The sequence below is a fragment of the Lepidochelys kempii genome, chromosome 15 (assembly GCF_965140285.1).
Source record: "Lepidochelys kempii isolate rLepKem1 chromosome 15, rLepKem1.hap1, whole genome shotgun sequence".
Taxonomy (NCBI): Eukaryota; Metazoa; Chordata; order Testudines; family Cheloniidae; genus Lepidochelys; species Lepidochelys kempii.
This window is the reverse complement of record NC_136394.1, coordinates 9,096,769-9,124,131: the sequence shown is the minus strand read 5'-3', so window position 1 is coordinate 9,124,131 and position 27,363 is coordinate 9,096,769. Positions and strand designations below refer to the sequence as shown.

The 27,363-nt window shown below is 48.0% G+C and overlaps 1 protein-coding gene across 1 annotated transcript in view; it reads left to right on the top strand.

Annotated features, from left to right (window-relative positions):
• Positions 1-347: 347 nt before the first annotated feature.
• Positions 348-27,363, top strand: part of NOS1 (nitric oxide synthase 1) — a 148,931-nt gene continuing 121,915 nt past the window's right edge. The window contains exon 1 of the mRNA XM_073312326.2: positions 348-498. The gene's annotated coding sequence lies outside the window, so the exon portion shown is untranslated. The remainder of the gene's footprint in view (positions 499-27,363) is intronic.

The window sequence follows — 27,363 nt, the reverse complement described above, 5'->3', positions numbered from 1 at the left end:
TCTGGAAACGCACGAGAAAGATCAAGCTGTGGGAGGGCCAGCAGCATCCGAGGCGGGGCAAGGAAGAGGCACATTTGTATAAAATGTGTCAAGATCTGATCTGGAAAACCCTCCGAACTAAAGGTAATGGTGGACAGGTCCCGGTGAAGCAAGAGAAACCCAGAGCCTTTCCTTAACCCAGTGGGAGTGCATAATAAAAGCCAGGCCAAAAAAAGAACAATCCGAGCTGGGGGTGGGCAGCACACCCGTCCCCGGGCAGCCTCTGGAGCCAGCAATGCTGGCTAGCAGGGTGAAGGCACAGGTCGCTGTTCCCAGGTGGTGTCAATTAATCCTACTTCATTCAGAGTAACACAGGCAGCGAGGCTGGTGAGGGCTCCTGCTGATTAATTACCACTTAGTCTCCAGATGGGAAAGGCACTACTAGAGCCGGGGTTAGACTGAAAGGGAATGCGAGAGGAGATGGCTGGACTGGAGCGCTGCTACAGAAGGGCAAGCCGAGTGAGTACGCTCTCTGCCAGTATTTTACAATCCCATTACCTGGAGCTGCGTGGGCTTCCCCGGCTCGGCACGGGTTAGACGGTCTATGGCAGGCTCGAATGCCCTGGGTGAAAGGCTTCGTTCCATTCCTAGGAGCAAGTCCCCAGCTCAGGCTGGGCGTTGGCTGGGGCACTGAGGTGGTCCCTCCATGTGTGGCCAGTGCGCTGGTTTGGTGAAGTTCCAGTCTCTCCCCAACTTCCCCCAAAGTGCCAGGAGGGAAGAAGAATCCACGGTGCTCTATGGGGCTTCCTCTGTGCCAGCGAGGCTCCTTGGTTTTAGGAGCTTGGTAAGGGCATTGCTCGCCGTGCTCCTCGGAGAAAGACAGGACAGCCAAGTGGTGGAAACTGTGACAAAGTCTGAGACCTTCACTATGTGATTTCCCTTCAAGTTTGGGCTTTGCTAGTGTCTAGGTTTGTGTGCTGGGTTGTTTGTTCTCTCTGGGCAGACAGGAAACTGTCTGCGTGTTTAATTTCTAAAAATAGCCCAGGTGGCTCTGCCAAGGGTCTTTTGCACCCAAGTTGTCTGCTTGCCAGCAATCGCAGCACTCTCTGTGTTATAAATCCTGTGTGTGTCCAGGGGGAGGGGGGATTGCTCTCCATAGCAACTACCCTGCTTGCGTCTGAAGGTCATATTATTTATTTATATTTTTGCTTGTATTTCGGTAGAGCCTAGGAGCCGCAGGAGTGGACTGGAACTGGATTGTGTGAGGTGCTGTACAAATAGGTTAAGTTAGGCCTGATGGTGTCTGTCTTTTGGCTGTCATTCCCGCTCCTTCCCACCACACCCCAGAGAGATCCTTGGGTACTAAACCACGGTGCCAGCAGTTAGGTGACAGCAGGTAATTTAACCCAAGCTATGGGTCATAGTATATCAGGGTTGGAAGGGACCTCAAGAGGTCATCTAGTCCAACCCCCTGCTCAAAGAAGGACCAATCCCCAGTTTTTGTCCCCCCAATCCCTAAATGGCCCCCTTGAGGATTGAGCTCCCAACCCGAGGTTTAGCAGGACAATGTGCAAACCACTGAGCTATCCCTCTCCTTGCTCTTCTTGCCATCTGCTTGAGATCCTGAGTAAGAGAATGTCAGTGTTTTGAGGGCTGCTTTACACTGTGGGTGAACAAACTGTGTCCGGGGTTCACACAGCTGTTCTTTGAAACCCTTGTAAAGGGAGAACCGTTCTACCATCTGAAGGATAAAGTTCTGTAGAACACAGGCGGTCATTCAGATTGTAAACTCTTTGGGGCAGGGAACTGGCTTTTGTTCTGTGTTTGTACAGCTCCTAGCACCATAGGGCTCCAGGGCTCCGAGATGCTATGCCAATACAAATAATATTCCTACTACAGCATGTTGTAGGATAGTTCTAAAAGCCTGCAGAAAAGAGACCATTGTGTGTTAAAGACTATCGGTTTCTATAGTGATTTCTGTTGAACGCTATTGGTTTCGTTCCTATCAGGATAAGCAGAGCCCTCTGGAAGATAGGCTGGAGCAAGTGCATGCCACGCAGATGTCACCTTTTTATTTTTCCCCTTGGAATCTCTTCCTTTTTCTCATTCTCCTAGGCACGGATCATGTCCGGGGGCAAGTCAAGCTTTCCAACCAGTAAAGTTTGGGTGGGTTTGGAATGAGACAAACAGTCTCCCCATCCCTAATTCAAACACTTCCTGTTTTGGTGTTCGGGCTTCATTTGGTGCTGAACTTCCCCCACTGCCTTGTTTTCATCACGCAAACTGCAATTTGGGTCCATGCCACCAGCCCAGTTGGTGCCATGGGAAATGAAGCTCGGAGCACTCTCTGGTTGTGAATTGAGGTGGGGGGAAGCCAGTGTTTATTCAGGGAGAGAACCTCCTGCAACCTCTAACCATTCCCAGGGCCAGGTGCTCTGTTGGCTGGCTTGGCCAATGAGAAATCGTTCCTTGCTCAAGGCTGTGAGATACTTTGCTGGACTATGCCAGGGAGATAGTGGGAGGGGGCAGGATGGATGGATGAGGTGCTACCTTGGCCTGTGCAATGTGGTACAATAGTCAGGGTGAAACTGTGTTGTCCCGTATGGGGGCTGGCCTCACATCCGCTAGGTCACTGTGATACCTGAGACTCTGAAGGCCAGCCTCTCCAAGGGGCCTGCAAAATACGGACACACGCTGTTTGCAACAAACCTATTTTCATGGACAAAAACCTGTACTTATAAACGAGTATTTCTATGGCATCCTTTTACCCAGGGATCTCAAAGCACTTCACAGACATTAAGTGAGTCTGGACACATCCCTGTGAGGTAGGTGGTGGTCTCCCCATTTTGTTGACATCCTTTTGTCTGCGGGAGACGGTGGGAACTGCAGCCTACGATGTAGATGGTTTGCAATGTCTCATGTAACTGAATAGTCCAATCCGAGAGTTGCATGATCTTTGGCAGTTATTGCAAATGTCTGTCTTGGTTGGGAGCTGCTTGCTTCCTACAGGCTCTTTTCTCCTCAAGCTCCTGTCATGGACTTTGATACCCTGATGGAGATGATGGTGCCACTTGTTACGATCGCTTGCCAAGATTTCCCAATGGTCAAGATCAATTCCAAATTCCTTCATATCTCACTTGCATGTGTCTTTATAGCAAAGCTTGGGATGTCCTGTTGTTCTTGTTCCCTCTGATAGCTCCCCGTACAGCATGTCCTTGGGTACGCATCCATCTGCCAACCTACTCAGATGTCTTTGCTTGCGTGGGGGCTCTCACACGTGCTAAATTTGCCCTTTGAAGAACCTCTGCGTTGGTGACTTTATCCTGCCATTTGGTGTTGAGTATGCGGCGTAAACAACGTAGGTGGAAACTGTTTAACCTTGTCTCCTGGTGAGCATTTTACACATGGGGGAACGGAGGCACAAAGCGATTCCGTGACTTGCGCAAGGTCACATAGTGACCGAGTGGCCTAGATGAGATTAGAACCCCAGTTTTCATCATTCCCAGTCCTGGGTTAATGTAGTCCTCCCTTTTAATGTCCTGGCCTAGTCCGGCACTTATGTAAAGGAGAGCAACAACCCATGTGCCAGTTGCTTCCCTCAGAATTCTGTGGAGGAACGCATGGACATCGCACCCCACCTCACCCCCCCGCCCAGAAAACCTGTCCCTTCCAGTTCCCTCCGCCGGTGTGTGAGCAGGTAAAAGTGTGTGTGGCTAAAGCGTGTGTAGGCACCAAAATGGTGGTGCCATTGTGACTGCTGAGGGGAACAGGCTGTGAGCAGCGTCTCCCGTTTCAATTACTCTCGCTATTTTCCGGGACGTAAATCCCAGGGCAGTACTGCTCGTGGGGCTGTGGCCTTCAGGAAAACTCTCTTCCCAGGAGCGACTGTGTCTATTTCTGCAAAACTCTGAGGTCGCTTTTGACTCCTTTTCACGCTCCCAGAACTCCAAACAGGGGATGTTTTGATTCTAAACCATAGGCACATAGGATCTGCCTTTTGGATCAGATCTTCACAGCCTGAGATCTGGCAGTGGCCTAACCTGATAGGTACCTGAAGAAGCAGAGGGTTTAGGGCACATCCGCAGTGCAAGGCAAGGTGTGACTGTTGTCCAGAAGGCAGGCATCCCTGTGCTAGCATTCATCTAGCTAGCGTGGGTAACAATAGAAGAGCAGGCATGACAGCCCGGCTAGCCACCAGAAAATACGCCCAGGTTCTCTGGTGGGTTTGTACCCTAGTTGCTAACCCGTGCTGCCATCCCTACACTGTTATCTGTGCTAGTGAGATTGAAGCTGGCATGGATATGCCTACCTGTGCTACCTTCACTCGCAGGGTAGCCAGGCCCTCCCACCCGGCAGTTCCGGGAAACCGATCGTGTGAGATTTGCCCACCTGAGTCTACTAGCAAAGAGCAAGCGCAGCGTCTGCTGATGGCCCATCCCAGGAGAGATGGGAATTCCCGGGAGGCCGGGTTCAGATCCCGAGTGTTGGGAGTGCTTGATTTGAGCCCATGATTGTACTTCAGTCAACGCTGCTAATAACAAAGGGCCATATTCTAACGGCCGGGGTTCCCATCAACTGGCCTGGAACTGGTCGTGGAGCAATGTGCTGTTGGGCAGTGGGTAAAGGCATCGGCATCTGGCCCGGTAATGTGCAGAGCCTAGTTGTTGTACAATGCTGGCTGGGCGTTCAGGGACCACGTGATGAAGTCGGATACCAAGGGAAAAGATGAGGCCCTGCCTACGTCCTGCGGTGCGTCTGCCTGGCCCCCCTGGCTGGGGTCCTATCTGTTCCGGTTCTGCTGGAGATGCTGCCTCGAGGCACAGGATGGGCCTGGACACGCTCTGCTGCTTGCACACTGTACATTGCCCTCAGGGGCTGGCGTGGCTGGGAGGGGGAGATGGGCCAGTCTGACTGTAGGCGCTGCCCACTAGGATGCTGCGGACCCTGGTTCCCTGCCCTCACCCCCAGTCATAAAGGGAAACAAATTCATTTGCTTTGCAAACTTTCAGCAGGGTCGGGTCCTCTGCTCCTTGTTCAGGCAGTGTCCTCTGACGTCAACAGGGGGTCGGCCCTGAGTCCAGAGCAGCCTGGGCGGGCCTGTAGCATACATCCCTCTAGTCTCTGTGCAAATAAATTCTTCCGTTCCCTTTTTTTTCCACAGCCTGAGACAATAACTCTGGCCAGATAAGAGTGTGTGGATTGTTCGGTAAAGCTCCAGGGGTCTCCTTTGCTTAAACCTGCCAGGCACCTGTTGAGTGCGGGTGACTGAATAGGTCACACTTATGCTGATTGCAGGGGCAGCGTTCCCAAAAGGAAAGTCACACCTGGCATTACACCCACTTACAGAAAGAAACACAATGAAAGAAAGGCTGGCCGCGTGGGAAGCTCTCTCAGCCGCTGGCTCTTGCTGAACCTGGGCCAGCAGCAACCTCCAAGGCATCTGAGCTGCTCCATGCTTTGAGAGCTTTCTCTGCTCCACCCACCCTTCTAGGTCTGCCACTCTGGGTGCACCTGGCTACCAGGTTGATGTGTGGGAGTCCTCCTGGCTCTTAAGTTTGAGCCTCCTCCACGCTGGATGTACGGGCCCGGGGCGTGGGACCCTTTGTATATGGATGCACCTAGCGATAGGAAGCCTCAGTTGCTCGCAGGCAGGGCTGGTGGGAGAGGAGATGGAGGGAAGAAAGCTTCAGCAGAAAATCTAAATAAACGGCGTAGCAGATCCCTGTTGCAATGTGGCAGGTTATTACCTGGAACCTAGTGTAACTGGCACAGGTGCTACCCCAGGGGGAAGGATGGAGGAGCCACTCTGTCCCCTTGGCAGGAACCCTTGTGCATCCAGCCATGTTTCTGAATGAGCACCCGTGGCCTGAGAGAGGAAACCAGCTCTGCAGTGGAACGAACCGGACGAAGCCTGGGGAACAATCTCACTCTAGAAATTGATGCTCTCTCAACTGATGGGAAGCCCAGCTCGCAGTACACAGGGGTGCTCTGGCAGGGAGCTGTCAACTGCCAGGGGCACTGTGGTCGATTGGGGACCCTACCACACTCATGTTTCGGGGCAGACATTGCTCTGGTGGATGTGCCCCCGTGTACGAGCCGCATGCTCAGTTTCTCAAGCATGCCAGTTAAACTGGCTTTGTCTCATGTTTTTGTAAGCATCCGGCTCAGAGGCTAGGAGTTCTGCTTATAGAAGGAAAGCCTGGCTTCAGCTTTGGCTAACAGAACATATGGGTCAATGGCCCAGTAGTGGCTTTTGAGGACTTCTAGGCCCATCTTCTTTATGACGGTAGTGCCTCGGCACCATCCAAGAACAGGGCCCTGTTGTGCTAGGTAATAGACTGTCCTTGTCCCAAAGAGCTTATCGTGTAAATAGATCACATGAAGGGTGGCGGAGAGGAATACAATGCAAAGGCAGAGAGAATACTAAGATAGAGGCAAATGCTCTGTTAGTTCCACAATTCCTTTTGTGTATCTATTTTTGTTTGCTTTCAGGCCTCACATTGGATTTTCAAAGAATCCTATTAATAGGCCAGTCCACTGTGACGGTTTCTGCCATACCTAGTTTTTATCTGGTGTCTTTAATCCATCGATCTCCAAGCACTTGGAAAAACAGGGTGTCGTTCTTCCCATTCTACAGCTGGGGAAACTGAGGCACAGAGCAAAGTCAGGTGACTTGCCCAAAATGACACTGAAGGTCAATAAGAACTTGAAGCAGAGCCCAGGTCTCCAGGCTCGCAGGTGAGTGGCCTGTCTGCTGGACCATGCTGCCTGGTTCCTTTCCAGCCTCCTTCCATTATTCATGAATTTGTCTCTTTTTTTTTTACATATCGTCTTTCAGGTTAGATGCAGAGGCCAGTTATGCTGCTGCCCATTGACGTGCCGTGGGGGCGAGAGCAATGATGTCAGGTCTTTTCACTTGTCTCTCAATAGGGAAGATGCCAAACACTCCCTAAAACGCCTGCATTCAATTATGAAAATTACCTGCTTTAAACCTGTTCTGTCCTATTTTCCCCAACTCCCTGTTTTTTTTCATAAAGCTGCTTCATTATGGGTGATATTAACAAACTCAATCATCCCCTCCCATCAGCTCTCGGCTGGGCAGCTCAAGGAAAAGAAGAACCTGGAATTTAAAACCAAAACTATCAGAATCGCACACACCTGCCTAAAAGGGTTTTGTTTTTAGGTTGTTTTGTGTGTGTTAGTGGGCACTGTATTAAAGATAATTAGCCCCTTTGATGTTCTGTGTTTCTCTGACACGTAGTGTTCAGAGGGCTCTACAAAGGGAGTTGGGGCTGTCGTCGTGCATTTCTGTGTCTGAAAGAGCCAAATACATGGAATTCAATGACTCGCACGCAGGACAGCTTGGGGGTCTGAGGAGGGGACATAGGGGAGGTAAGATCTGTGATGGTCTAAAACATGCTGCAAAGATAAATCTTAAGTTTATTTGAAGGTAGAACCTAGTGAAAGCTCTTCAAGCTTTTGTTTAACTGGTGCCTCGTAATGAGGCAACCGTGTAATTGGTAATAATGCAGGAGCCTGGTAGTGCTTCGTCCTTGCAGAAGGTAAAACCGAGAGTGTGTAGATTTTACTTTGTGTGTCTGCAGAAACCTAGCACAGCAGGACTCTGAACTAGCCTGGAAGAGACTTAATGTTTCTAACCTCTACCCCTGGCAGAAGAAGGTTATGCTTCTTGTGGGATCCAGAACCACAGCACTCCCCTCTGCTTAGCCTATGTCCTGGCTAGGAAAACAGGTTGTGTTTGTAGAACATTTTGGCTAACTACTGTGGTTTTAAAGAAGACTTTGCACCTAGTGTAAACTGGGCAACAAGTGATTTTGTTTTTAAATGTGGTCATCCTTAGGACCACAGGAACCATAGTGAAAGACAGTCCCTGCACCAAGGACCCTGCGGTCTAACTAGGCAAAACAGACAGACAAAGGTTGGGAGAAAAGCACTATGATTGCCATTTGGGTATGGGGAACTGAGGCGCAGTGACCCTGTGGCTCAGATTTTCCATTGCCTTGCACCTTGTGGAGTCCCTTATCTCCGTGTAAAATCAGACTGGTAATGAGATAGACCAGTGCAAAGTTGGTCCAAGTGACCCCACCAGGTACAGGGCAATGGAGACTCTGGTCCGAGGTGACTTGCCCAAGGCTAGCCAAGAAGGAGCAATCTGTCAGGTGCCTTGGACACAAGGCCATTAGGCTGGAGAACGAAGGTGAAAGTGTCCCAGGGAGCATCGCTCATTGTTCACAGCACAGTAACTCACATCCCATACGTGAAAGGGCCCCATCAGTCTCTGAGCTAGATGCTGTTGGCATCTTGTGTTACATGTTCTTACAGCTGCCTTCAGCAGCAGCAACAGCCCTAACATGACCACCTCTGGTCTCGAGTCTTCTACCCAGCAGGATGCTTCCTAAATCACCTGGTTCAGGGAGCATGCAGCAATTTCAACCCCCAAACTCTTGATACTCACTATGAAGGTAATCAGCATGCCGACTTAGCTTTACGGTCACTGACTGAGAGACAGGGGACAGGAGAACACCGAGGTCCCCAAAACTGATTTTATCAAGGAGCAAATAGTTTAATTAATGTGGTGGCTCTAGGATGCATGCTAATTCCCTGGGCTAGTTTGACTTCGGAAAAGCAGGTGATGTACTGAAGCAGTGGTAGCTGCAGGCACCTCTCTCTGATGTTTCTCACTTTGTGGGCAAGGAAAATCTATATAAACCACTTTGAGATGCACAGAGTGCATCCGATGAAGTGACCTGTAGCCCACGAAAGCTCATGCTCAAATAAATTGGTTAGTCTCTAAGGTGCCACAAGTCCTCCTTTTCTTTTTGCGGATACAGACTAACACGGCTGCTATTCTGAAACCTGACAGAAAGGATTGCTATCTCTTGATTGAGCTCAGGAGATAAAGTCCAAATGAAATTCCTTCACCACATGAAGGACAAGTAAACGCCTTCTGTGATCTTCGGAGGGTGGGACTCATTAGCTGTTTTTTTTTTTAAACCACCCACCCACCTTTTTATAACTAAGATTCCCTGATAACTCCGTTTGAGTGGAGACTTTCGTTAGCGCATTCCTTAATTCTGGTGCTCAGACAGACAGAAGTAGGGGTCTAACATCAAGGCAACAAGATATACCCATGCTCTTGACTATATAAAAAACCCAATAATAATGCAAGTGAATAGAGTGAAGGTTAATTTGGAGGTGCAAATGCCCTGGGGAGATACTGAAGGGAAAAAGATGGTGAAGTAGGATATTGCTGGCTGGATAGCTTAACTGCTTGCTAACACATTACTTTAACGTTTTAGGGGTGTTGGGCATGGTGATGGTTGTCTGTGTTTTAAACATAGCAAGGAGGTGTAATGCTTGTGGCATTCGCCGCTGTTTGATATCCCTCCAAAAGGAGGTGTGCTCAATTTCTGTTTCGCTGTCTGCAATTTGCAATGAATTTGCTGCCCATTCTGGATTGCTCTTCCGGGGATATGCAGAGAGCTTTGGACTCCTGGGCTGACAAGCCAATATCCTACATAAGAACTACACGATTCTGCACTAATCTTCTCTCTGATTTTTCAAAGCTTGAATCAAGGATAACAAACTGCGTGTAGATTTTAGTTCTTTATATATAATCATGATTCATCCTGACGGATGCCAAACACTTCGCTATCGGTCCAATTCCGCCTTAGATGGGCAAGTCCTGCTAAAGTAATAGGAGTTGCCCTAGTGTATCTGAGAGCAGAAATGGGCACTAAAGACATGAGAATCTTTTCACCTGCCTCTTAAATGCAGCTGGCTTTGGCATGGGACGGCCAATGCTACCCAGCCATACAGGCTCCGCACTTGAAGAATGCTACAGCCAGGTCTCACCACAGAGAGATTGTAGGCAGACAGGATGTTGTCACCCACCCTGAAATGAGGCAAGAACACAGGAACTCTCGTCTCAGAAGAGAGATGCATAAAGATATATTCTCCCAGGAAGTCCTAAAATGCTGAAGATGTTTCTCTCTGTGGAACTTGAGAGTTATGAGTCAGCATGGCAAGCACCTGGAAAATGTAACTGTTAGGGGAAATATTTTTCTGTTACGTTTGTAATCCTTCCTTGTTTCTCCATCATGGCCAAGTGGGGTCTCATCCAATTTCTTGAATGCGAATGCAAAGGGTCAGGCCAACAAGGGAGACTGGTGAGAAGATAAGTATTCAAATATTCAGGCACGCTCAGAATGCCAGAACTAATTCAGCTTGCCAAGGGTTTTCCATAGGGGGTGCATATTTGCTCATGTGCGTCAATTCAGTATTGCCTAGAGGGGATTGTAATGTGAACTGTTTACATCTCCACCCAATAGTGAAACCAAGCTCTTTCTTGGGAATCTGGTGGTGTTGAACTAGGGGTATGGGTGTGTACTGTGGTAAACTGTTAACTGCCAGGTCAACAGAGAGTTGCTTCTTTCCTTGTTCTGTGTTCAGGGAGATAGGTTAATTGGAGGTCAGAGTCAGTGATCCCAATGGTCTCTTTCAGCCTTAAAGCCCGAGTTATCTCAGCGTTACAAAACTTAAGTGAAGTCTTTTTCTCTAACCTTCAGAAAGTGCCATCAGGTTTCCCTTTTATGCTGTCTATAAATCAGTCTAGGGATGGCTCGGGAGGCCTTGGTATATGTCATTAGTACTTTAAGTACAGCTTTAAACATATTATAGGCTAAAATTGCAAATTCTGCACCACACACAGCATGAGACTATGAGCAATAGTCGGTGGCACTTTTCTATTAATTTATGATTCCGAAATATGTGCACCCTCAGGGGTGGGGGGTTTATAGCAAAGAAATTTAGGAAATCTCACTACAAAGCACAAGAGTTACTTGTAGAAATGTGTCAAGGAAGCAGCAAGTCTGTAGATTCATACTTAGCTTTGAGTTTGAGTAGCTTATGAAGTCTCTTCTGCCCGGTAGTGTTCTTTCTGTAAGGCTATTTGGATCCACAGCACCTCCATCCTCTGCCAGCTCCAGTCAGTGCCACATAATAAGAAGGTAGTTTTCCCGATGCTGCCTGGCAATGCAGATGGGGAGCTATATCCCGCTACCAAGCAGAGCAAACCCCTTGACGTGTTCCGAATCTTCATCTATCAGGTTACTGAATATCCCCATAATGCTGTGGTCCTGGAACGCGTCAGGGCTCAGCTCCTCAAACTCCCACTGAGGTGATACATTGGATTTTTCTCTGCTACAAAGGGCCCGGACAATGGAAAGTCACCTTGACAAAAACCGGCCTAGGTAGTTAGAAAGGATTGCACAGTACATTAATCTCAAACTTTCTCACAGTATTTCAGAACTTCCTCTTCCCAGGCAAGCCCAGGTGCTTGTGGAAACATGGGGAGGAAAGGAGGGCAAAGCTAGCCAAGCTCATGATGGGTTTGGTTTGGGCCAAGCTCAGATAACAAGAGAGCCTTGCTCATGTGAGATGTAAGATCTTCTGAAGATCAAAGAACAGAGTCTGTTTTTGGGTTCTAGCTGGAGCAGAAAGAGCTGAAATACCACAAGGAAGGTCCCCAGCCATCCAGGTCCCCAAGAAGCTATGCTCTATACAGCCTCCTCCTCTCCAAAAGCACACTGATGGTCCTCATATTATTTCCGGCCTTTCTTGGAAGCAAGGGCGTGCCAAACATCTCATGAGTGAGCCTGTTCTCATGTGATTTCCAGACTGGTTTTGCAGAGCTAAAATGTTCCCCTGAGTTTCTATATTAGGAGGTGCTTTTCCTGATTTCAACCCAGACTCTGATCATCCATCTGTGGGCAACAGGCAACTCAGACTCTTTGAGGACCCTCATACTCATGAAGTGCCTTCTCCTGGTTTCCCCAATGAAAGGAAGCCGTATAAAAGTAGATAGTAGGACAGGAGAGTGCTCTGGGGCAGCTAGAAGCCAGCAGAAGGGTCATCTGGGGTCCTACTGGAACCTGGTTCCCTAAAGGCAGCTGTATTTAATTTCTAAGTGCCTCATTTCCTAGAGATGTGGTAGAGTCTTCACTTCAGGTAAGACTGGGTATGTTTCTAAAAGACACTCACACGCAAGTTAGTAGGCACAGTGCTGGAATGACTTGGTAAATTTCTCGGGCCTCTGTCAAGCAGGAGGTCAGAGTAGGTAGTCATAATGGCCATAAAAATTTGTGACTCTAATGCGAGGGCCTATGAAAAGAGGGCAATCTCTTGAAAAAGAGACTGCTGGGGAATCACTGCTTTTCCCCAGGACCTTGGGGAATCTGCTTGGGCAGGATCCTGAAATCAAGATATTGTATGTCACTTCATCATTTGAGTAACAAGCCCAGAAACATTGGGTCAGGATGCTGGCAAGCAAGCTTTGTTGGAATCTCAACCCGTAAATGCTATCCAGAGGCATAAAAGCATATGAGAGCATCAAATTCTTCCCTTACGTTACCTTTTCCATTTAATCAGTTGCTGATGCTGCCAGAGCAATGCCACGTGCTTGTGAAGGGGGGGCTGCGTGATGGCGAATGGGAGGGGAGCTGTACACGCGACAATCGCTTATTTAAAATGTGACTCACTCTATGAAGAAATTGTAGAGCCCTCTAACTGAGGATCTAGAGTTACTGTGGAATTCTGTGGGGTACCTCAAAACCATATTGAGAGGGCCCTATACTCCATTAAAGCCTATGAGCCAGATACCGGCAGAAACTGATATTTGGGCCTGGTCACAACTTGATGGCAGGGGTGCTCGAAGGTCGCTGTAAGCCACTTCTATGGCTCGTCAATCATCAGGTTTCTGGGCCAGTCCTAAGTGACAACGTAGAGAGATCTCCTGGGCCTGGTTGTTCTGGATCTCAAGAGTTCCGTGCCCATTCCCCCTGCTTCTTCAGCCATACGCCTTGCACGTGTGGGTGGACCGTAGGGGATGGGGGGAAGGAAGCTATCTGGCCCAGCTGTAGGCCACAGCTGATTTCTCTGTGCCAGAGGAATCCTCAGGGGGCCACCGAGGTTAAGAGATTGCTTTGTGCTACCAGAGCAGGGCAAAGCAGATTTAACAGGGGCAAGGATCTGACCCCATATCATAGAATATCAGGGTTGGAAGGGACCTCATGAGGTCATCTAGTCCAACCCCCCTGCTCAAAACAGGACCAATCCCCAACTAAATCATCCCAGCCAGGGCTTTGTCAAGCCTGACCTTAAAGATGTTTTCAGAGTCCTCGCTATAGAGTGCCATTAACAGTCTAGAACGCTGCTGGCTTCATACCAGTGAAGAGCTGTAGAATTTTTCTATAAACACATGCTCTTGGGAGACCTAGAACTAGAGCTACATGGCAGTAGTGTGGGTAAGGACTAAGGTGGGGTAGCAGATCCTTGAAGGGACAGTTAGGGGTGCTGGAGGCCAGGACTCATGTGAAACCTCCCCCATACTGCTTGTATGGGCCAACGTGAGATTGGATCTCGGGACTGTTCTCCATGAGCCTCTCCTGCTTTTGATTATGCACCGAACGTAGAGTTGAGCTGGCCAGAGAGAGGGAGATCTCAAATGAAAAGGCATTGAACTCCTTTCCGACGAGGGCTTGCTGGCGAGAGGAGTCCATGCAGCCTAATGAGCCATCTGGCCAGGGAATACAACCACATTCCTTGGCAGTAGAGATGGTACAAGTTAGCTCATCAGCCTAGCGTCCTCATGGGACAAGCACCATCTGCTTATTGTTTGGAGTTTGTTTTTCTGCCTCTTTCATTTGTGTCCAGCTTTAATTGACAGCACAGTAGGGAAAGTGTGCTTCCATTCACTGCTGACCTGGCTGGAGTCTGTGCCAGCAGATCTGCCACAGCAGATCATTGTGTTAGCCAGAAATGCCCTCCATAGGCATCGGAGTAGACAGAGATGCTAGTCCTGACATGGAAGGGGCCATGGTCCTGCATTTGGGGAATTCTGAGTTACCCCTAGCACTCCAAGACCTCCTGGCAATGAAGAGATCTGCCCAACATCTCTCTATTCCTGGAAGGAAGAACATTAAGGAGACCACCCCCACCCACCCTCCCCGGAGTTGGGCAGACCCCGTGCGGGTGTGAAATAGAGAACATGGTGAAAGGAGAGCATTGATAGGGAAGTGTGTGAGCGAGATGAACCCCTGGGGATGTGGTCTGGGACCCAGGGAAGAGCACAGGTGGAGGAACACAGCCTGGGGAGTTTGGGACCAGAGAAGAACTCTTTGCGAAGACCCAGATTCTGAACTGGACTTGGCACAGCTCGAGGAGGGGCTGAGTTGGCTTTTTGTCACCTTTACTACCTTTGGATTCTTGAGCTGGGGAGGGAGTAGGTCGGGTCTCCAGCCTTTAGGCTGCTTCAGCCTACTCGGGGCTGCCTGGAGTCCCACAGGCCCTTTCCAGCAGCTGGGACTAGCTGTAGCCTGGAGGGGCTGCAGCCACAGCCCGTCTTCCTGGCTCTGTGGGTATCTACATTGGAGATTCCCAGTGCAGGTAGACATACCTGCAGGATTTGTGATCTTCCTGGCCATGGAGGCATGAGCAGCAGAATGGGCCAGCTATACTGAGTACATACCTAGGTTTTCAGATGGGACTGTACTTAGGCAGCTAGCTTGCCCCACCACCCATGTAGATGGGGGGAGGGCTAGCTCAGTGGTTTGAGCATTGGCCTGCTAAACCCAGGGTTGTGAGTTCAATCCTTGAGGGGGCCATTTGGGATCTGGGGCAAAAATTGGGGATTGGTCCTGCTTTGAGCAGGGGGTTGGACTAGATGACCTCCTGAGGTCCCTTCCAACCCCGGTATTCTATGATTCTATGTGGCTTCCATTTTGTGTGTGTGTAGGGGGGCGTATACAGCCATGACACTGACTCTGGACCACTTAAGGATCCCCCAGAAGCCGGTAGCTGGAACGGGGTCCAGAATCCAGCCCTAAGTGTCTTTAAAAAAATTGCAACATAGCAGATTAAATTCCCTCCTGAAGTTTCAAACACCTTGTGAGAAAGAGAAGCAGAACTTCTAGGCATATGGGGTGTCTACCTGCAAGGGTGTTTGTTTAATCTTCTAGGTGAAGTCTGGGGTTAACAACTGAAAAGTCAAAGCCAACTGGAGGGCTGTGTCAGGCCAGGTTTCCTGTGGGAAACAGCAGTTTCCTTCATTCGCTTCCGCTAGGCCGTGTGCGCCCTGCATTTTAGACTTGGGTCCTGGGTTTTGCTGAGTTCCCGGGGGGGAGGGGGACGCTGGGACAAGGCACATGTGAGTCAGATGGGGAAGGCCTGAGGGAAAAGCAGGTGACAGCACAGAGGGCAACAGCTGTGCGCGTTCACACTAGCTCTCTGCTCTCCGCTGCCCTTAGCACTGGGGATATTCGCTGTACTTGCAGCTGAACCTTCTGTCACCCCGGAGTGGGAGAAGCGCCGTGATGGCTGGGACACACTCAGCCCGTCCCCATAACTCTGCTTTTCCCAGTCACACGAGGGGCCCCTGATCTCTCAAAATGGCCAGCAGGTGCTTTGTCAGAACCAGGAGCCAGAGAACGCCTGGAAACAAGTAAGCCAGGGCGACGCAAGGGAAGGCACGTCTGTTCTTACTGAATGTGGGGTGGGGGGCGGGGGGCCTATGTTACCTGAGGTGTACTGTGAATGATGTCATGCCGTCCCATGCTGCACTGCGGTAATCGGATGCCCCAGAGCCGTTCAGTAGTGTGTATTATTGTGCCCATGCTCTCATGCCGTAGCACACAAGGGCAGTTTGTTTCAAAGCCAGGGGTGATCTCACTGTTTGCTGTCCAGGAGGCACTTATCATGAGGGCGCCACAGCGTAGACTTAGTGGTGTGCAAGCCACTTCATGGGGCTAATGTGCCTCAGCCTAGACCTAGAAGGGGCGTTCCTGGGGCTCAGACGGTCTCTAATGACCATTCACCCCTTGGTTTTTCTGCTGAAAGTGCTGGTGAGGGCCAATTAGTACCAAATGTGGCAAAGGCGTGTGTGGTTGGGATATCTGCCACTTAGAGTTGTACTGAGACCCATCGAACTCATTTCACTGAGGCCAACAAACAGTTGGATGTTAAGAACTTTAAGCCTGATCCAAAACCCAGATGGGGAGGGCTCCGAGTTACTACAGAGAATTCTTTCCCAGGTGTCTGGTTGGTGGGTCTTGCCCACATGCTTGCGGTCTAACTGATCAGTATATTTAGGGTTAGGAAGAAATTTTCCTCTGGATCAGATTGGCTGAGACCCTGAGAGGGTTTCACCTTCCTCTGCAGCATAGTGTGTGGGTCACTTGCCGGTTTAAACTAGTGTAAATGGGGGATTCTCTGGAACTTGAAATCTTTAAACTGTGACTTGAGGACTTCACTAACTCAGTCAGAGGTGAGGGGTCTATTACAGGAGTGGGTGGGTGAGGTTCAGTGTCTTGCAAGGTGCTCGAGGTCAGACTAGATGATCTTGATGGTCCCTTCTAGTCTTAAAGCCTATGAGCGAGTCCCACTGGCTTCACTGAGCTTTCGTCCAGGCCTGGTGTCATGATTGAGAAGGAGGAAGTTCTTGTAGTTTAAGCATGGGACTGAGTCCTGGGCTATATTCCTGGCTCTGCCATGGAATTCCTGTGCCCTTGGACAAGTCACTTAACCTCCCTGTACCTCAGCTTCCCTGTATGTGTGTGGGTTTTTTTAAAGTAATACCATACAAGATGGTTGTGAGGCTTAATGTCCGTAAAGTGCTATAGTAGATCATAATACTTGGATCGTCAGTGTCCTCTGAAGATGTGTTGTTGACTCTTGAAGGGCTTGGAGAGATATGAAGACTGCCTATTTGTTAAGTATTCCAGATGGCCCTTAGCAGAGTGAGAATGGGCCACTTTCCTTATTGCTATGAGAAACCTAACCCCTGTGCTCTGATTTAAGATACCAGAGAGTGGTGCTTTTTATAACCTTGGAGCTTTGCCATTGATTAATGGTCTCTTCTGGCCAGAACCTCTGCTTTTGCTTGTGTGGGGTTAGTTTTGCGGTTTCATGTTCGAACCCCTCCTTCCAATCTCAAAGCCAAGATCAGTTGAAATGAGGCAATTTGGGGTTGACTTGACACCATATGGAAACTGTCCCAACACCCCCGCAGCTTTGTGTGACTTCCATTGGAAACAGGATCTGGGTGGAGGCCTGCTTGGAACTTAGCCTGGGTTTGCCAAAATGAGCATGAGGATGGATTGAGGATGCAAAATAAAACCCCAAACCCAGCAAATCTCTCCGGGATCTGAGTTTTGTCATGCTAATAAATAGTACTTCCAAAACAATGCCTGTTCAAAGCACTGTACTTGCTTAGTGAATAGTAGTGCTGCTTATGTCATCACTCCTATTGACTCAGGCTCCTAAATCAGTTAGGTTTTGCCATGCTGAGTGCAGCAATACCGATATACCCTTAAAATCTAGGCCTCTAATAAAATTTATGGTTTAATGAGGTGCTTGTTAGCTGCCACTTTTTTTATCACCTAAGGAACCGAGCTTTCAGAACTCGGTTGGTTCAGTGTCAGCTCCACCTGGTTTATCTGGACCTATTGACAGTCTCAGCTTGGTGGAGGCAGAAAGTATGCCCAGAGGGAGCTGAGCGTCTGTGAGGGTGGACAAAAGCAACTGGAAACAGTGCAAACTGATTAATAGCCTGTCCCAGTGAACCATTCGCACCACACTGCTTCCAGAGCCACTAAAATGCCCAGTCTCTTGACACGGGTTAGAAACTGCAACACTCATGGCAACAGGTAGCGACCAGCATGGTGCCAATGGCTTGTTGGCCTCTTGCCTATCAAATTTAAAGTAGAAGAACTCAGAATAACTCAATAGAAAACATTACCATGCAAAGAAGAAAGGCACAGACTGCAGTCCTGCTCCTGTTAGACAAGATGGCTCTACCTACGGATGTGAATTGTAGTTCCAGTAAAACAAGCACGCTGGGTGCTTAATTTGTCTTTCTGCTAAGCTCTTGGCCCTCTATGTATCCCAGTGCTCATGGGATACTCTTGAAATAACTGCTGAAGAGTGAGTAAGTAGCCATCAGAACCTTAAAACAAATTGCCTGGCAGCCAGAATTGTTCAAGTCCATTGACTGGGTCTCTGAAACAACCAATGCATTCTCCATCTAGTCTCTTACCAGCCTCCCATACTCAGTGCTCCAGAAATTGTCTAAACTGATGTCTCTTCTGAGTCTTCCCTGCAAAGGCCAAACACACACTCATTGCCCAGCTAACTTATGTTTTTATGTTCCAAAATTTGAATGTGTCAGTTGAAATACCACATATTGGAGACTTTGTAATTACCTTAATGTTTGGTCATTATTGCCTTAATTTTAATTAATATTTGGAAGATGAAAATATTAGTATGTGAATTGTATGTTTGGACCTGTCCTTCTCTCTGACTTAAGATTCGTGTCAGAGCATGAAGAGCAACAAAAATGATTGAAGGTCTAGAAAACGTGACCTATGAAGGAAGATTGGAAAAATTGGGTTTGTTTAGTCTGGAGAAGAGAAGACTGAGAGGGGACATAACAGTTTTCAAGTACTGTGATGGGGCAAGGCCAGATGGCTATGGAAAAGTAGTGGGAGATAGATATATTAGCTTCAGGCTAAACAAATCCCTGGTACCAGGATAAGTGAAATGGCAGTTGCTCCAGGTCAGTTAAGACACCTGGGGCCAATTAAGAACTTTCCAGAAGGCAGGGAGAAGGCTAGGTTGATTGGGACACCTGAAGCCAATCAGGGGCTGGCTGAAACTAGCTAACACCAGTTAGTCAGGTGGGTGAGCATGTCAGGAGCTGTGGGAGGAAGTTGCGCTGTTGGAGAGGCTGAGTAGTACACACCATATCAGGCACAAGGAAGGAGGCCCTGAGGTAAGGGTGAAGTGGAGCTTGAGGAAGTGAGGGCTGCTGTGGGGGAAGTAGCCCAGGGAATTGTACATGTCACGTTTCTAAAAGGTCAGCTACCATAGCTGATACTATTAGGGTCCCTGGGCTGGAGCCCGGAGTAGAGGGTGGGCCCGGGCTCTCCCCCCCACCTTTGCCCCCTGATTAATCACTGAGACTGGGAGACAACAGAGACTGTGCAAGGAAGGATAACTTCTTCTCACCTCCCTCGCTGGCTTATGATGAAAATGGCTCAGTAGACTGTGAGCCTTGTCTCTAGAGAGAGAAGGGTTACGTGGAGGGTCACAGTGAGCCTCTGAGGATAGCGAAATCCGCCAGGAAACAGGGGACCCACGGAGGCAAGGACAGAGCTTTGTCACAGTACATAAAAGGTTGTTACAAGGAGGAGGGAGAAAAATTGTTGTTCTTTACCTCTGCGCATAGGACAAGAAGCAATGGGCTTAAATTGCAGCAAGGGAGGTTTAAGTTGGACATTAGGAAAAACTTCCAAACTGTCAGGGTGGTTAAGCACTGGAATAAATTGCCTAGGGAGGTTGTGGAATCTCCATCTTTGGAGATTTTTAAGAGCAGGTTAGACAAACACCTGTCAGGGATTGTCTAGATAATTCTTAGTCCTGCCATGAGTGCAGGAGCCTGGACTAGATGACTCTCGAGGTCCCTTCCAGTCCTATGATTTGATGAAGAAGTCTTCGCTTTTCCTCAATTCAGCATCTTCCTTCCACCTTTTGTTATGCTTCTCTATGGAGCATAGGGGAGAAAAGAGGAGATAAGACGAAAGTGCTGGCAGGATTTGACTTGCTCATGTCTGTGGTCTGCTAGCCAGCCAGCTTATATGAATATGATGCCCTCAGGTATTTAAGTGCAGGAAACCCCAAATTGTACCGTGAGAGACTTCAGTATTCTAATCCCTTTTGCATCAATCTTTTTATTCTTTTGAGATTGTTAATTCTTCGTGTCTGACAGGTTGTTCTAAAAAAAAATGCTGCCCTGGAGAATACAATGTGGGTTAACCATGTTCAGGTATTATGAATGAATTAGTGTTTGTAAAATGCTTTGAAACTGGCAAGCACTTGGCAGTGGGTGTCATTTAAAAAAAAAACAGCACAAAAAACCCTGCTAGTACTAAATTCACATGGTGCGTACTCTGTGTGGAATCATGCATACTACCATGATGCATTTATGCTATGCCTCATTAAGGGCTAATGCTGCAAACACTTCTGCACATGATTACCTTTACTTACCTAAGAAATAGGACTACTAAGTTACCAGTGTGCCTGGGTGTCTGCAGGATTGGACCCTATATTTTTTCTTTTTGATGGCATATATTGTATAACTCATTATCATTATTATTTATTTGATTAATAAATACATCTGGGCTTTCTCAGGTTTAAGCCCAGGATTTTGGATTTATAAATGAGATTTTTGCAAAACTTAATTATAATAGAAATGTTTTCATTAAATTTCCCCTCTTTAGTGGAAAGGAAAAGTTAATATTTTTGGTTTGGGATTTAAAACTTTTGCAACTGTGCCAAAGCTCTGTCCTTGCCTCCGTGGGTCCTGCGTTTCCTGGTGGATTTCACTAGCCTCAGAGGCTCACTGTGACCCTCCACGTAACCCTTCTCTCTCTAGAGACAAGGCTCACAGTCTACTGAGCCATTTTCATCATAAGCCAGCGAGGGAGGTGAGAAGAAGTTATCCTTCCTTGCACAGTCTCTGTTGTCTCCCAATCTCAGTGATTAATCAGGGGGCAAATGTGGGGGGGGAGCCCGGGCCCAACCTCTACTCCGGGCTCCAGCCCAGGGACCCTAATAGTATCAGCTCTGGTAGCTGACCTTTTAGAAACATGACATGTACAATTCCCTGGGCTACTTCCCCCACAGCAGCCCTCACTTCCTCAAGCTCCACTTCACCCTTACCTCAGGGTCTCCTTCCTTGTGCCTGATATGGTGTGTACTACTCAGTCTCTCCAACAGCACAACTTCCTTCCACAGCTCCTGACATGCACACCCACCTGACTAACTGGTGTTAGCTAGTTTCAGCCAGCCCCTGATTGGCTTCAGGTGTCCCAATCAACCTAGCCTTCTCCCTGCCTTCTGGAAAGTTCTTAATTGGCCCCAGGTGTCTTAACTGACCTGGAGCAACTGCCCTTTCACTTATCCTGGTTCCAGGGATTTGTTTAGCCTAAAGCTAATATATCTATCTCTCACTACTTTTCCATAGCCATCTGGCCTTGCCCCGTCATACAACCCAAACCGTGAAGTATTAGACTAGCGTATAAGACCTAGGAGTTGCAGCTTACTAGAAAATAGATGTGACCCCAACAAATCTATTTTCCTTGTCCAAGCTAAGTGAAATGCAAAGCAAACGCATAATAAAATCATGAACAATAAACTAGATTTTAAAACTTCCTTCCCTTTTAATAACCTGAGGTGGTATTAGAAACCCAGATCATGAAATGTGATGTTTTTTGTTTTACTTTTAATGAATGGGACCAGATCACTGATTGGTGTAAATCAGCATACCTCCATTGACTTCAGTGGTCCTGCCCCCATTTACACCAGCTGAGGATCTCACCTGAAGATTTTTTTTTTAATTAACAGTCTCTCTCTAAAATGGCTTTCAACATATTTTGAGTTCATTCAGAGGCAATGAGAGGAGAGGAAAAGGTGGGCAGGGAATATGGGGGCCCAAATCTGACACACATGCATTCACAAACAGTCAGATGAGCCATCAGAGCAGAAGCAATAGGCCATTATTCCACACTCCGTAAATTCAGTCACTTCTTGGTCCTTTGGCAACCACCCCAGGAACCTCCTTGAGTCCCCAGACCGAGCAGTATCTTTATTTTGGCTTGCTTGTTTGTCGTATATTGGGAATCTTTCTTTTGTGTGTGTGTATAATATACAATTTTTTTTTTGTGGCTTAGAAAACCAGACCCCCTTCTGTGAGCCTTCATAAACATTCATAAACCAGTCGGAGAACACTTCAATCTCTCTGGTCACGCAATCACAGACATGAAGGTCGCTATCTTAAAACAAAAAAACTTCAAATCCAGACTCCAGCGAGAAACTGCTGAATTGGAATTCATTTGCAAATTGGATACTATTAATTTAGGCTTAAATAGAGACTGGGAGTGGCTAAGTCATTATGCAAGGTAGCCTATTTCCCCTTGTTTTTTCCTATCCCCCCCCCCCCAGATGTTCTGGTTTAACTTGGATTTAAACTTGGAGAGTGGTCAGTTTGGATGAGCTATTACCAGCAGGAGAGTGAGTTTGTGTGTGTGGTTTTTGGGAGGGGGGTGAGGGGGTGAGAGAACCTGGATTTGTGCAGGAAATGGCCCAACTTGATTATCATGCACATTGCGTAAAGAGTTGTCACTTTGGATGGGCTATCACCAGCAGGAGAGTGAATTTGTGTGGGGGGGTGGAGGGTGAGAAAATCTGGATTTGTGCTGGAAATGGCCCAACCTGATGATCACCTTAGATAAGCTATTACCAGCAGGACAGTGGGGTGGGAGGAGGTATTGTTTCATATTCTCTGTGTGTATATAAAGTCTGCTGCAGTTTCCACGGTATGCATCTGATGAAGTGAGCTGTAGCTCACGAAAGCTCATGCTCAAATAAATTGGTTAGTCTCTAAGGTGCCACAAGTACTCCTTTTCTCTCTACACAATGTGCATGATAATCAAGGTGGGCCATTTCTTGCACAAATCCAGGTTCTCTCACCCCCCTCCAAAAACACACACACACAAACTCACTATCCTGCTGGTAATAGCTCATCCAAAGTGACCACTCTCCCTACAATGTGCATGATAATCAAGGTGGGCCATGCACCTCACAAGGTGATGGAGAAGGTGAGGAGAAAGGGTTAGCCTATGAGATTTCTACCAAAAGTCGAAGTTGGGACATAAACTCCTACCGGACAATACACCAGGGTGTTATTTCAAACCAGTCTCTCTCACACAGACTTTGACCCAGAACTCTTCAGAGTTTCATAGCAATGTAGCTAAAATGCGAAGGAAAGCGGAGCAGCACTAGGGTTGGAGGGGGGAATGTGTTTACATGTCAGATTTGGAAAGGGTCAGGGGTTCTCAAACTTCATTGCACTGCGACCCCCTTCTGACAACAAAAATTACTACACAACCCTGGGGAGGGAGGGGCAAAGCCAAAGCCCAAGGGCTTCAGCCCCAGGTGCTGTTCCTGTAACCTGAGCCCTGCCACCTAGGTCTGAAGCCCTCAGGATTCTTCTTCAGCCCAGGCAGTGAGGCTTGGGCTCCGGCCCTGGGCTCCAGCAAGGGAAATGCCAGCCCTGGTGACCCCATTAAAATGGGGTTGTGACCCATTTTGGGATCCTGATCCACAGTTTCAGAACCACTGTGCTAGAGAGATCCAGGGTAGCCATTCCAGAAGTGCGGAGGAGAAGGCTCTGTCGCCAGCAGTGGTCCATCCACATGAAGGAACAGAGAGGAGGCTGGTGCTGAGAGCTGGAGACAAGGTTGGTTTAAGAGGCAGGAGGCAAGTCCACCAAGTCGTTATAAAAACAGAAGGCCGACATTTCTGAGCAGGCTTCTGGAGCCTGTATGTGTGTCCCTGCAAATACAGCAAGCGGCTTAAAAACAGCTTGGTACGTGCACTGGACAAAGACGTATTCTTTTCCCTCTCTCAGTCCTAGTGATTTCCTGATTGCTCCGAGCACCTGCCAACTCACCCTACTTCTCCCTTCATCTGTTTTTCTCTCTCCCTTGCTGTCTTTTCACTTAGCAGTTTGGTTGAAATGTCCCTTCTGCTCTCCATGGTGCTGCATGGAGCAATAACTGCTCGGTAATAAGCAAGCTGAGCAGCTGCAGCAGGAAAAGGAGAAAAGGGAGGCTCAAGCCACAGAGGTCTCATGAAGATGCTGCTGAGCCCTAGCCCAGTGCTGGGCATTCTGGATGTGACTGGGATACTGGAAAGTCTCTGGCATGGAGAAGGGCTCTCCTTTCTCTTCAACTCTGTGCAGTCAAATGCTTTTTGTCTCCTGCCTGGGTACAATGTGCCAGGAGTTGAAAGCAGATGGCATCAGCCAGGCACTAACTCAAATCTCCATGACTTATGGCACTTGATTGGACAGCCGTTGTTATTCTTAGTAACCCTCCCTTAGTAACCACTCTCCACGGAGGAGCCGGCCGTTCTTTCTCTTTGGTCGGTTTTCAATTCCTGTTTAAACTCGATCTTTCAACTTTATGCCGCTTCCCATGATACATGTTCCCTGTTACTGATGTTATGGCAGCACACGGGACATGGATCATACAGGACTAGCCTATGCTAAGAGTGGGTGATTCTATCTGGGGAGTTTTTATAAATACTTTTTGCCCCCTGCTATAGAATCTGCCTTACGCAGGAATTCTGCAATTGTTCTTCACGGCAGGCTTTAGAAGCATTAGCAGTTGTTCACTTTATTGTCAGTTGCAGAGCTTAAAAACCACTGGCCAGATCCCCAGCTGGTGTGAGTAAATTCTACTGACTTCAGTGGGCTGAGGATTGGACCTCATGTCCTGTTAGTATTCTATGTTCCAGTACAGCTGGTTTAAAATTTTCAATTGAAAAATGTTTGATGAAAAATGGCCTTTTTTCTCAAAGCAAATCTTGAAAAGGAAATCCTCTTCATGAAACTGTGGTTGTTTGTTGGGTTTGGGGTTTTTTCCATTATTTCATTTTTAACTTTAAAAAAGAAATAACCGGGGAAATGTTCCCAATTCCTAAACGTTCTTCTGACATTGGCCCATCCTTGCACTTCCCGCCTGTCTGCATAACACCGAGGAGCCCACAGCTCTGCAGTGAAATTGTGGGCCTAGGGTGCAGAGGTGTGTTAGCAGGTACATAAGCTAGGGTACTATTTTTAGCTGAGGTTTAGCTGTGGAAGCCCAGCACGGTTTTAAGTCTTGTCCATGGCTTTCTGCAGCTGCCTGACTGTTGGATGGTGCAGTAGCATAAGCAGCAGGGTTCCTCCTTCTTTGTTAAAGCACCTGTAGACATCAGAGGTTAATCACACACACAAAGAAATGGTGGGCCTATACCAGTGGATACGCCGAGCGTGTCTTTCAGCAGCATGTGGAATACGTACCCCCATAGTCCCCCGGCATGGGTGTAAAGGCACGGTGAGGCGCGTCTTTGGCCAGTAGAGAGAAGACTCACCTGGAGGGCGTGGGTATGTATGGGAGTACAGACCCTCCATGATCTACTTGCCCCTGCCTGCCATCAGTGCAGTGTCCCACTGTCTCCCCGCTGCTGGAGCCCTTCCCTCGCCCCGGGGGAAGACTCGGGCAAGAGGCCCTGGCAGGAGCCTGTCACCGCTGCCTTGCCTTGCCTGTCTAGCTAACCACCGCAGTGCGGGTGCAGCCTGCTTTTCACTGCAGCGTGTGGTTATGTGTACGCAACTCACCCTCATCAGTGGCATACAGTGTAGTCGTAGCATCCGCCCTGCCCCTCAGCTGTGGCTTAACCAAGCCACGGGCCCAGTGATTTTAATCTTTCTTCTTAAATCAGTTTTGCCGTCCTTTCCCCCTCAAGAACACTGGCATGGCCAGCCAGGGCAAGGACTCTGAGAACCTGCTACCCTTTTTCCATACCCTTCAATCAGGCTGCATCTAATGCATTTTCTGCCCTCCCTCCATCCTCCCCCACACACCCAGCCCCTCACTGATAGTGCCATATCTTTTATACCCCGAGGGGAAGGGAAATTGGGAACTATCCCAAATGAAACACATTCCCTACACCTCCTAAGTGCCAATTTAAGACCTGTGGGACTGCCAAAGGCTGGGCAGGGAGTCTGCCAAGAGATAGGCAGGGCGGAGAACTTCCTGTGACATGCAGAACTGTGCGTGAAATAGGGTCCTTCATAAGAACTGTGTCCCAACGTGCGTCAGAATTTCCTCCTTGTTGCGGTAAGTCACCTGGGGTGCCAAAATCAGTTGTCAAGTGTAAGGCCAGGTGATTTGACAGCATAATTGCTGTCCTACTCGAGTTAGGCCACCCAGCAAGGATAGCTAACCGACCCGCAATGAATTTGTATTCTGAACTGGGAATAATCGTCACCAACCATTCTGAGCTGGGGATAATTCCCTATCCCCCCCCCCCCCCGATAGCTTTTTTTAAAATAACTCTTCAGAGCAGCTCAGATCTCACGGTTTAACAGACCTGAGTGGCTGTTTAATTTAGGAAACAACAATTTTTTTTTCTGTTAGCAGAAATATGACAGTTCCTGTCCTGGTTGTCATGGATGGTTTAGATTTCTTAACAGGTTTGTGGATCTCTAAATAAGATGCATGTTTCTAAAAAGCAGCAGCCATTTATCAAGTGGTCTTATTCCATTAAACAAATGGAGAGATATTTACCCCTCTTGGTTTTCTGCAGGCTTAATGTATTTGTTAGACAGGAATTATCTTAAACTAATCTAAGGGAATTTGCCAGTATGCAGCCATGCTTCTGACGATGTCGTCTTTTAATTGAACTGCCTGCCTTCTTTCCAAAAAGAGGATTGCCATTTAAACTATTAACACGAATCACTCTTCCAAATTAATTAATCAGAAAACTCTCGTGTTGTTCCCAAATAAATCAAATCCTCAATCAGTGTCTGTTCAAAATAAACTGCACTGTTGTTGTGTGTGTGTTTGTTTTTTAAACAGTGGTTGTTCGTCTGAAACCAATCTGAAACAGGATCTTCTTCAGGAGGCGGTGTGGTCTAGTGGATAGAACACAGACCAGGAAGTCTGGAGGCATACGTTTATTTCCCCACACCTGCTAGACTTGGTGTGACCTTGAGCAGGTCTGTGTGCCTCTGTAAAAGTAGGGATGGTGACACTTCCCCTCCTCCGCGAAGCTCTTTGAGCTTTACAGATTAAATGTATCATATGAGAGAGAAGCATTTTAGTTTTTACTGCGATCTATTGCAACGGCTGGGGTTTAATGTCATCTGAAAGCAGCGTAGGAGTGTTGATTTACACGTTAAACTATTTTGACTTGTAAAGTCTCCTGATGGAATTGCTCAGATGGCAAACCGAGCCAGAGAGAGAGAGTGTGTGTGCGTGCACAGATAAAAAACATAAAATTAACTCTTTTGGCTGGTTCCCCAGGGCCTCTCAGTCCAAACCTGCGTATCTCATCTGATCTCTGTGCAATCACAGACAGCAATGCTCACAATATTCTTTTTTTTTTTTTTTTTTTTTGATGGTCTCTGGCATTCCCTGTTTTTTTCCATCTCTCTCCTCTGGTCTTCGCAATTGTTTGGGTCATGGTGGTTACTAGCTTTCCTCTCCCACGTCTCCAACTCCACATTATGTTCCCATGGCCTCATGGCTCACATCATCAACTCAAGCACCACGGTCCCTGCTTTGCGTTTGTACCAGAACGCCACTCCCAGCATGCTTCCGGCCGTACGACTGCCTCCCCATACGGCATGGCTAGTGCTTGACTCACTTTGGTTTCCTCTAGCTGAAATGCAGAAGTTTCTGCTCCCAGTGTGTCCCC